At 43.8% G+C, this 10494-nt stretch overlaps 1 pseudogene; it reads right to left on the bottom strand.

Moving 5' to 3' along the window:
* LOC107978044 overlaps positions 1-10061 on the bottom strand; it is a 30163-nt pseudogene extending 20102 nt beyond the window's left edge.
* Positions 10062-10494: the final 433 nt, after the last annotated feature.

Here is a 10494-nt window from a genome sequence, read left to right on the forward strand (position 1 = left end):
AGAGATAGCCACTTAGACATGGAAAGGACTCGCTGGAGAGGGACACTCTGGGGCCATTTGCATGGAGAGGAGGGGCAGCAGTTAGCACTCTAATGGGCCCCATCTTCCCTTGCCCTGTGACTTCTAGATAATTCTTCCTCCCTCAGACCCCTGCATCCTTGTGCTGAAAGACAGAGTGACTAATGATTGACATTCTAGGATGGAGTCTCAGAAGGCTTAAGCTCAGGCTAAAGTAGCCCAGAGAGATAAGAACGTGTAATCCTCTACATTTTACAGAAGAAGACATTGAAATGCCAGAGCAGTCAAGTGACATGTCCTAGGCCAAGAGTTGGTAACCTGTGAGTTTGCAGGTCAGGGTCAAAGCCTACAGCCTACAGCTTGCAGCCTGCAATATGCCCTATTTGTTATACATAACTGGGGGCAGATGCTAACTTCAGAGTAGTGAGGAAACAGGCTCTAGGAACCCAGAAACCTAGAGAATTCATTTTTCTCTCTACACAAATGAGAATTCCTCTTGACAGGGACTATGGCTGAGTTGTATCTTTTGTGCCTTGTCATCAAATTGGGTGGTAGTGGGGAAGTCAGGGAAACTCAAACTCACAACTGAAGGGGAGAAAACCCTGGGAAGCCTGTACTAATAACAGTCCAGCAGCTGACGGTCCCAGCCTCCTGCAGAGGGATGCCTTACATATAGCAAGTAGCCATCATTTCAAAGCAAAGTGATGAAGTTGGTTGTGGTTGCTCACATCTAGAATGTCAGCCCCTGGGTAAATGAGGCAGGAAGGTAATGAGTTGGAGGGCAGCTTGGGCTACATCAAAAGACTGACTCAACTATTAATTAGTTAATTGAAACAAAATGATAAGATGGAAATAGTAGCAAGCTAGTCTTCTTGAAGCTGGCTTAATGGTGAGTGTCTTTTACTGCCCCAGAAGGAACAAGGCAAACACACAAGAAAGACAGGCCAACCACAGGGAAACATCTCAGCCTTAGGCAGGGAAACCACACTACAGACAGGAGACTAGCCTGGAGTCAGTTATCTGCTTTGGGATGTCAATACAGCACTCACAGCCCATCAGACACCACGGTTCCTCTGCATTCTTTGCAAGCTGTGTGACTTTGGCCACTTCACTTGCCCTCCCTGGGCTGTAGCTTATTGCAGTCTGAGCAGGAAGCCCCTCTACCCCACCTTAACCAGAGCTTTCTTCTTTTATTGTTTTCTTTTTTTACAATCAGAGTTCTGCATAATATTTTTCAGGAAGAAAAGAGTTCTGAGAGTAGAGAGCAAATGAAAACCACTCTGCCGGCTGATCTTGGGAGCCTTCCAGCTCTCATGTTCTAGAAGTCTAGGGAGATAATTGTCAGTTTTCTAGCCTGCCAACCTCTTGCAAATGATTGAGGCACCAAAAAGAAACCACGCCCAGGAGCCCATCTGCAGACTGCCTTCTGGGGTCCTGGGAGGCTGAGCTCCAATCTCTCTAGCTACAAGTGTGAACCCATTTTGTACTCATCCTAGACTTTCACAGTCTGCTACCACCTAGCCAGGCATCTTCCCCATGCCCTCAGAAGAATCCCACTTTCTTTGGTGTGCTGGGGAGCCAGCATCCCTCTTGGCTGAATGCTTCTGTGTGTAGTTTCTGCGAGACCAAGTTGTGGGTACACAGCTCTTCGATGGCCCAGTGAAACTATCTATTCATTTGCCTTAATAACAGCTGCTGACAAACACCCTCTTTCCCATCCCGCCGATAAAGCACTGCCTCTCCTTGATGGACATGGGGCTGTAAAGCCCTTGGCAGCACTTGAAGCCATTTAACTTAAAACCATTATTAGATTTTAGTTTAGTTCTCTCTTGACACCTCAATCCAAAAAAGAAGGCCTTGGGGTACCTCTGAGATGTTTAAGACTACGTTGTCTTAGGAGACCACCCTCCACCAAAAGCAAATGCTTTAAAAGTTGCTTTGTAATATTAAAAGCAAGAGCAAGCGAGAGAGCACTGGGTAGGTTTTCGTGATTACTAATTTAGCAGATTCTCCATTATGTTTTATTGATAGCTCTAAACATAAATTTGCCTTTGGTAGACTCTGCTGCTGTTGCTTAAAATAAGATGTGTAAGAATACACCTCCCATGCCTGCGGCTTCACAGAACAGCACACAGAGGATCCTAGTGACAGCCCTAGCAAGAGATATTTAAATGGCCAACTTCAGACTCCTGCAAGCCTTGAAATTTGGGAATAAGGGAAGTCACTCACAGCTCACGGATGTATCACTCCAAGTCCCAGCCTTCATGCAGATTTAAACACGACATTTCGTCAAGTTGATTCTTGAATTAGAATACCAGTCTTGCCCACATCTTATTATTTGCAATTGGAGACTCATGTGTGTGACTGAGACCCTGAGTTCACAGGAGAAAAATAATACATATTGCACCAGTTAAGAGGGTGGTTATTTATTATTGAAGTCCGCCACGGGGACCACCATAACATGCTACGAGACACCTTTACAGGCTCAGACAACATGAAACTCTCTCCATGTAGCCCTAAGGAGCAATCACTTTAAAGGATTTGCCACCCCCTTCCCCTTCTTTCCTTTTTAAATCATAAGGTGCCAAGGAATAATCAAATATACATATTTTATCTCCCAAATGCTAACGGGTCTTGAACACTAGTGTGAGAGGTAGAGCGTTGATTAATGCAGACCACAATGAGGCCCTATTTTGTATATAAATAAATGGCTTTGATATGATCTTTCATGGTGAAGAAATAGCATGTATAACAGAGTGGAAGACACTCTGTCCCCTGGAGTGGAGAGCTGTGTCTTCACTGGTGACATCTAGTTTGTTCACTCCAGCTTGCAAATGGTGGGACAGTCCTGGGTGCCTGATGTATCAAAGACCAACGATCTCTTCTCCTGGCCTCTTTCAAGCTGCAATATAGAGCAGAGAGACATAAAGCCCATCTCTTAGTATTATTTTAAAGGAGACAAAATATCTAATAGTGTGCTCTCGGCAAACATCCTCTTCTAGACAGATCAGCTTAACTCCCCCTTATCCTGAAGCACAGAGCATTTTAATAAAAAAAAGATTTTGGTTGCTATACAGGTATGAATCACAGTCCTCCTTTATAGGTAGAAGTCTCCACACAGAGGCTGCCAGTAGCATATCTGATGTCAAGCTGAACTCCAGGCTTTCTGCTCCTGCTCCCTCTGTTCCAAACCCTCCCCCCAATCCCTATACTACCAAATTGGGTAGAAAGAAGGGGCCTCTTGGACCACATCCTCCAAGCCATCCTTGCTGGAACAGGGGACCTGACCTTTCTTGTATGACTGAGCTACTCTCAAGCCACACCCTCAACCAGCCTTCATGCCTAGCCTGTGTGGGTAAGAGCAAGCTCTGTACAGCCTGCTCCATGCTATGGTCATCAACATCTTCCTAAACTCCATGTTGGCTGAGAGTGGAGGCCTGAGATCCAGGTGCTACCAGATTTTTAACATCATTGTAAGAAATGTTGTCCATGTCCCTACTATGTTCAAAGTGTAGTTCTGAAAGCAAGTTCTCTGTCATCAGGTGGCTCCAAAAGACTAATTAGAAACTGAACCTCTATGTTCATCGAGCCAATCTAATGGATTCATTCGTGGTGAAAGTGCCCATAAAAAACAAGCAAATATGGCCATCACTTAGTCAGAGAAAGTCTGCCACTTACATTACAGTGTAGTGTGACTAATGTAACTATAGCTGGAGTTTTAGGGCAAAAGCTAGGGCTCTGGAGTCCCAAAGGACTAGATGGTCACCATCCTAATATGTCTATTGAAGAGAGGCATAATGATGAAGAGCAGAGGATGGGGATTTAACCACGGCACACTGGAAAGAAGAAGAGATAAAGGGGCCTCCGGAACCCCAAGTTCATCTTCAGGATCCTGACATGAGCTTTGTGTTTAAGTAGATTTAGAAGCGGGGCGAGCATAAGAGGTGTGCAGGGACAGCGGCCTCAGCGAGGTGTGACCCGGTTGACCATGGTCTCTGTTCCGGTTCTCTAAAGTGATCTGAAGAAGACCTTGTTGCTTAAGAGGACAGTGAGTTCCCAGGAGATGGCCCCTGCTCCAGGCTGTGACCTCACTGCCATAGACTTTTATTTGGGGTGGGAGGTGTTGATGGACTTTCTTTTCCACCTCTTGTCCCAAATGACAACGTGGAGACTTCTTATTAATTACAAAAGCTTGGCTTAGCTTAGGCTTGCCCATTAGTTCTTATAACTTAAACTAGCCCATTCATATTAGTTTACGTTTTGCCTCCTGGCTTTTACCTTTCTTTTATTCTTATGTCTGTCTCTCTCCGTGTCTTGTTGGCATCTCCCTACACCTCAATTATCTCCTGTCTCTCTGCCTGAAAGTCCCAACTATACCTCCTGCCTAGCTATTGGCCATTCAGCTTTTTGTTACACCAATCACAGCCGTACATTTTCACACAGTATACAAATATCTCACAACAGGGAGGTCTGTCCTACAAGGTTTAGCTGCTCCTGGAATCTAGGTGACTGCAGTTTCAGAATTCTAACTGGAGACTTTCAGCTAGTTCATGGGATTTGGAATAGAACACCGTGAAATGTACACAGTAAAATGCCCAGTGACTCTTATGCTTGTGCCTGCAATTCTAAAAGGTAACTGGATAGCTTAGGTAGCACTAGTTTCTAGCATATTCCTTGTATTCTTTTGAGTGACTAACAAGCCTTGATGAAGAGCTAAGCAGACGACCCAGAGTCAAGGAGATAGACACAGGATGAAAGCACTGTGGGTCTCGATGCTGTTTAGTCTTCTTGTGGGTACTGTTCTAGTTTATGTCTTTTACAGAGATACAATACTAACTGACTAAACCAACTTGGGGAAGGAGAGAGTTAATTCCATCTTATAAGTTACAGTCTATGGTTTAGGGAAGCCAGGGCAGGAGCTCCAGGAAGGAATCTGGAGGCAGGAACTGAGGTAGAGACCCCTGAGGAATTAGGCTTACTGGCTTTCTTTCCCTGGCTTATTCAGCTAATTTTCTTATATAGTTCAGGCCCACATGCCCAAGAATGGCATCCCCCATAGTGAGCTGGGCTTTCTCACATCAATTAGCAATAAAAAAATGCCCCACAGTCATGCCCACAAGCCAAACTGATAAAGGCAGTCCCTCACCTGAGGTTCCTGCTTTCCAGGTATGTCAAGTGGATGACCAAGATTAGCCACCAGTCTTAGTTAGGGTTTCTTATTGCTGTAAGAGGCACCATGACCACAGCAACTCTTATAAAGGAAAGCATTTAATTAGGTCTGGCTTATAGTCCAAAGATTTAGTCCATTATTATCATGGTGGGAAGCATGGTGGCATGCAAGTAGACATGATGCTGAAAAGTTGGCTGAGAGTTCTACATTTGGATTGGCAGGCAGCAGGAAGAGAGAGTGGACCACTAGGCCTGGCTTGAGCTTCTTGAACCTCCAGTGACACACTTACTCCAACAAGGTGACATCTACTCCAACAGGGCCACACTTACTAATAGAGCCTATGAGCACCATTTTCATTCAAACCACCAAACCATCTCAGACATAGTGAGGTGTCAAAACTTTTAAGCCAAAGCAGTTTTTGTGGGGACCTGTTATGAATGATCAGAAATTAGGGAGCAGAGTTTGGGGAACTGATTTACTTTTGTTTTAATGAAGGCAGACTCCCCTCCCCCCATCTTGTAGAATAAACAGAGTCATTGGGAACAAAACCTTGGCAAGTTTTTGAGAGGCATAGAGGATTCCCCGGAAGAAAAGTCAAGAAAAAGGTGTTCTAATCTATTCACTTAATAAAGTGAGTCTTAAAAAAAGAAAAAGAAAAACAAGAAAGTGAGTCTTTTTAACCCACAGGCCCTTGGGACCCATTATTTGATGAGCTCTGTGATGATCTGACAGTCTGTGGCTGAGTGGTCCATTCCACCTGTCAGGGGGACTTAAAGAGGTTCAGGTGGTAAAGAAAGACAGACAGGAGGATAGCTGGGGCTCATACTGCCTTTGTGACCATAAATACATGATGCAAACTCATCATTTTCCCAATTCCTAAAACTGTCTCTGGCCACCGGACTCTACTGGTGAGCAGGCCATGACCAGATAAATTCAGGGAGTTCCCCATGTGTGGCATTTAAGGAGAGGCTCCTTCTTGGCAAATGCAGAACAAAGCTGACCCCAGACTGAGTGTATCCCTTGGGTTTTTGAAACCCAAGTAGCTTGTTCACCTGACCCTAGTTCCAGCTATGTTAAGAAGCCTTTTAAAAAACTAATGTCTATGCTCCAGACATTCTGAGTTGATTAACCTAAGGGTATACCTGGGAGAAGAGGTATGTGACACACTTCACATTTCCATCACAAAGCTGCCTTGAAGAATTGCAGTTCCAGTGGGTCTCCTGGGAGGGCAGAGCAGTAGCAGGCAGAGAAGTTGTGACTATAGAACGGGTTGAAGTGCTGATGGTCAGACCTGTCATACAGGGATGCTCTGTCTTGGTCAGCTTTGTGAGACTTGGAAGTTCTTTCCCTCTGTCCCTGTCTTGATCATGCAGCTACTAAGGAACCTCTGAGGCACAGCTCAGAACTTCTCATGTTGGGGCCACTGAGCTGGCTTAGCAGGTACAGGGGTTTGCTTCCAAGCCTGATGATGTGAGTTTGATCCCTAGGACCCATATGATATGAAGGAGAGAAGTGATTCCCAAAAGTTATCCTTACACCTCCTCATGTGTTTGAGTACAAGCACACACACACACACACACACACACACACACACACCATTAAAAAATTCCACTGATAATCCCGAGAGGAGGCTATGACCATCTTCATCTTGTGATGAGGGAATTGCAGCCCTGACAGATTAAATCCCTTGTCTAATGTTCCTCACAGAACAGAAGTGGGTGCAGAACTCAGATTTGGGTTTGTTTTTGTCTCTAGCCTTCTAATACCTTCCCTAAATGACAGACTGGATTCTGAATTTGTGAATTTTGAGTACTTTGATTTATTAAATCCCTCATCCCCTTTACATAAGAAAATCCAGCCACTATGTACCTTTTTACTATGGATACTTCTAGTCCTTGGGCTGGACCTCAGGTTTGCCTCTAGCTTCAAGAGGGGCCCCATGTTCTCACACTTATCCCTCATGTTGGTTACAGGTAAGGTGAGGAGATACAGGGCCCAAGCTAAGATTTAGAGGCTCTAGTGTGCTCTGCTTATGGCCACTGCCATGCTTAGATGCTGCAGTGACAACCAACATGACTCCTTAAAGTGATGTTGCCCTTTGACTCAGAGGGGCTCTCAAATCACCATCTGTACTGAGCCAGTGGAATTTGCCTGTGGAGAACAACATATGGTTAGATCCAAGCAACTCCAATGAGAGTGCTTTTCATCCCAACCACAAAGCTGGGCAAAGAAGGTGTCCCTCCCTGAGATTTTAGTGCATTTACAGAATGACCTTCACTGCATGTGTACTTCCCCAAATGCCTCTGGCCCTGATGACAATGACAATATCATTAGATCCAGGAATCTGTCACTGTCAGCAATGCAGAGCTGTGGATCCCAGCTCTGTGATAATGCATGGGTTGGCTAAGAATATGGCTGGTAATACATCTGTCTTTGCTGTCCCTCAGTAGACCCAGCTAAGTACCCAAATCAGGAATGCAAATAAGATGTTTGGGGGGCAAAACAGCTCTAGTTAGTTGGCAGTGGCCTCCTGGTATGACAAGGGGAAGGATGATGGGGTTGTGTTCAGATCAGTCATATCTTGCATGGGCACCAAAGGAGAAGCAGCTTCAGAGGTACTCAGTGTTAGCTGACATCACAGTCTTGAATTCCATATTTGAAACCAAGCAAAATGCAGATACTATACCATGTTTCTTCCTCTTGCCTAATTGCTATGTCATCTCAGTTCTGTGAGACCCCACTATTTACTATTCTCCACCTAGTGAAAGAGGTTAAACGGCTTAGCAAAATCACTCAGCTAGCAAGAGGTGGAAGCAAAACTTGAATATAGATTGCCTTCCTCTACACTCAAGGCTGTTTTTGCTGTAGGAAACGAATTGTTCTAATTGACATCGTAGCCCTGAGTTTATATTTTCATGCACCATGGAAATTCACTTCAATTATGTAAATTGGAATATTTATTTAAGACACAGGAAAGTACAATATAGCCAAGAGCATACATGCACATGAGCACACATACCAATGACATGGACGCAAAAATCAAAGAGTCTGCACTTAGTTCTGTCCTACTGTAATTCTCAACATGCCTAAGTGGGCATGCACTACTATCCCTGCTGTTACAGAATCGTGAGGTCATAATTTAATGACTGATCTACCCAGCACAAAATGAAGACAACATCTCTAGCATAGCAGACTTGGCTGGGGAATAGAAGTGCTCCTGTAATTCAATTTTCTGGTTAATAAAAAGTGACTACATGGAATATTAGATAGTAGGGAGGAACAATAAATTAGGTATACAAAGAGGAATATGGGCAGGTTGAAAAGATAAAATGCTTCATGAAGAAAATGGAAAATAGCAAATTTTTCAATATAAATCAACGCACATAAATTAAAAATACACATCACATTATGTATTTCACTTACATCACCAATATGCCTGTCATGGGAAGGGGATTGTGGAGAGGCATCAGAAATAAAATCAGTCTGAAAGGGCCTCATCCAAACAGTAATAGTAATTGGCCAAGAACTGAAAACTCCAAGCAGCACAACCTCCCTATGACAAGCAATCGTCATTTTATTTTGGTTAAATCTAAGTTTCTGCACAAGCCTAAAGTAAATTCAAAATATACAAACACCTCAAATCCCATCAGAAGTGCTTTCTAAGGGCACCATTCCCTTCATCCCACCTCACAAATACAGATCCAAGCATTGGGAACGCAGAATAATATAGAATATTACCTTTAAAAAACAGCAATTGCTAATATTTCTTGAGTCCTTATTAAATTCTAAGCTGTCCAGTTCTCATTACACAACAGTATTGTTTCTAATGAAAGATTAAGAAACTAAGACTAGCATAAGTCAGGATCATTTCAGGAGACCACAATGTGACAATACCCGGGTAAGGTCAGGGTGAAGTGGTAAGGCAGACAGTATCTCGGGGTGCTTATTGGAACTGTAGCATGGACTATGAATTCCTTGCAGACACAGCATAATCACAGCCATCATCCAGTGGCAAAACTTAGCATGGCCTGACTTGGCATGCTTGTGAAATCAAAAGCAGAGCAGGGAGTTAAGAAGTAAGGACTGGAGCAACATCTTGATGGTTGGGATCAATTGATAACCTTCTAGAAGACCTCAGTTCTGTCCCCAGCACACACACTGTAATTCCAGACTCAGGAGATCCAATGCCACGCCTGCCCCCCACCCCCGCATGCACACATAAATAATAAAATATGTATAGTTTAAAAGCAGGGCAGAGTGAAGGCTGAGGTTACTGGTTAGTAGTTTTCTAAATGAGAACAATTTTATTATATTTATCTCTTTTCTGTATAGACCAGGAAGTTGCTTAAGCAGTTAAGGCATTTCATCAGCATCACTCAAAAAAACAATGCATGTCAGGGAAAAATTGTCACTGTCATGAGCAGGAGGCTGTCTGATTCTCCCACTTGAATAGAAGAGTTGGAATCCTATGATTGCATCTCCTACTGCTATCGCCATCAATCAACACTACCATCACCATCACCATCACAACCCTGCCATTTTTGCTGCCATTGCTGCTACCATCCACCTAGCATTCTTATATAGAGAGAAACCATTTTTTACACATCATATCATTACAAAGCTTATGAGTTAATATAACTATTTATCCTATTAAACAGCCGAGCACAGTAAGCTTTGGAGAAATTCAATGACTTGTGGAAGACAATGTAGCTAAGTCAGTCACATAACAGAACATCAGTCAGAATAGGCAAGGATGTGCCACAGTAGCAGTCTCCCAGTCTCATGGCTTAACTTCTGTATAACTTACTGCAGTCCTGAGGGCCTCAATGCCAATTCCTGTCCATGCAGAGACTAGGACATCCATTGGCTCCATCGTGTCAACATAAGTCTCCCACACTTCTAAAAGCAAGAAAGGGGGGTGATAGGAATCTCACACAGAGACTCCTCACTACCCCAGCCTGAAGTGACTCTTGCTACTCATTCTGAGATCCAAACTAGAAATATGGCTCTGTCTAACTGAAAGGACACTTGAGAACATTGTCCCCAGGATTAAAGAAATGTGCATAGGTAGAAACAGCTTTCACAAACAGATCCCAAAGGCCTTAGTCCCTGGGAGTCCTGTGCCTGCCCTGAGTGTTAGATTTGCCTTTTTGAACCTGTCTAAGGGACTTGGAAATGATTGTCACAGGCTCTGCACTGATCTTGTGCTCATACTTTGAAAGACATGTATTTCCATATAAACTTCACAACACCACCATGAGATGGGCACTATTACCCCCCCACACACACACATCTAACAGATGAGA

This window comes from Cricetulus griseus, chromosome 3 (genome assembly GCF_003668045.3).
Source record: "Cricetulus griseus strain 17A/GY chromosome 3, alternate assembly CriGri-PICRH-1.0, whole genome shotgun sequence".
Lineage (NCBI taxonomy): Eukaryota > Metazoa > Chordata > Mammalia > Rodentia > Cricetidae > Cricetulus > Cricetulus griseus.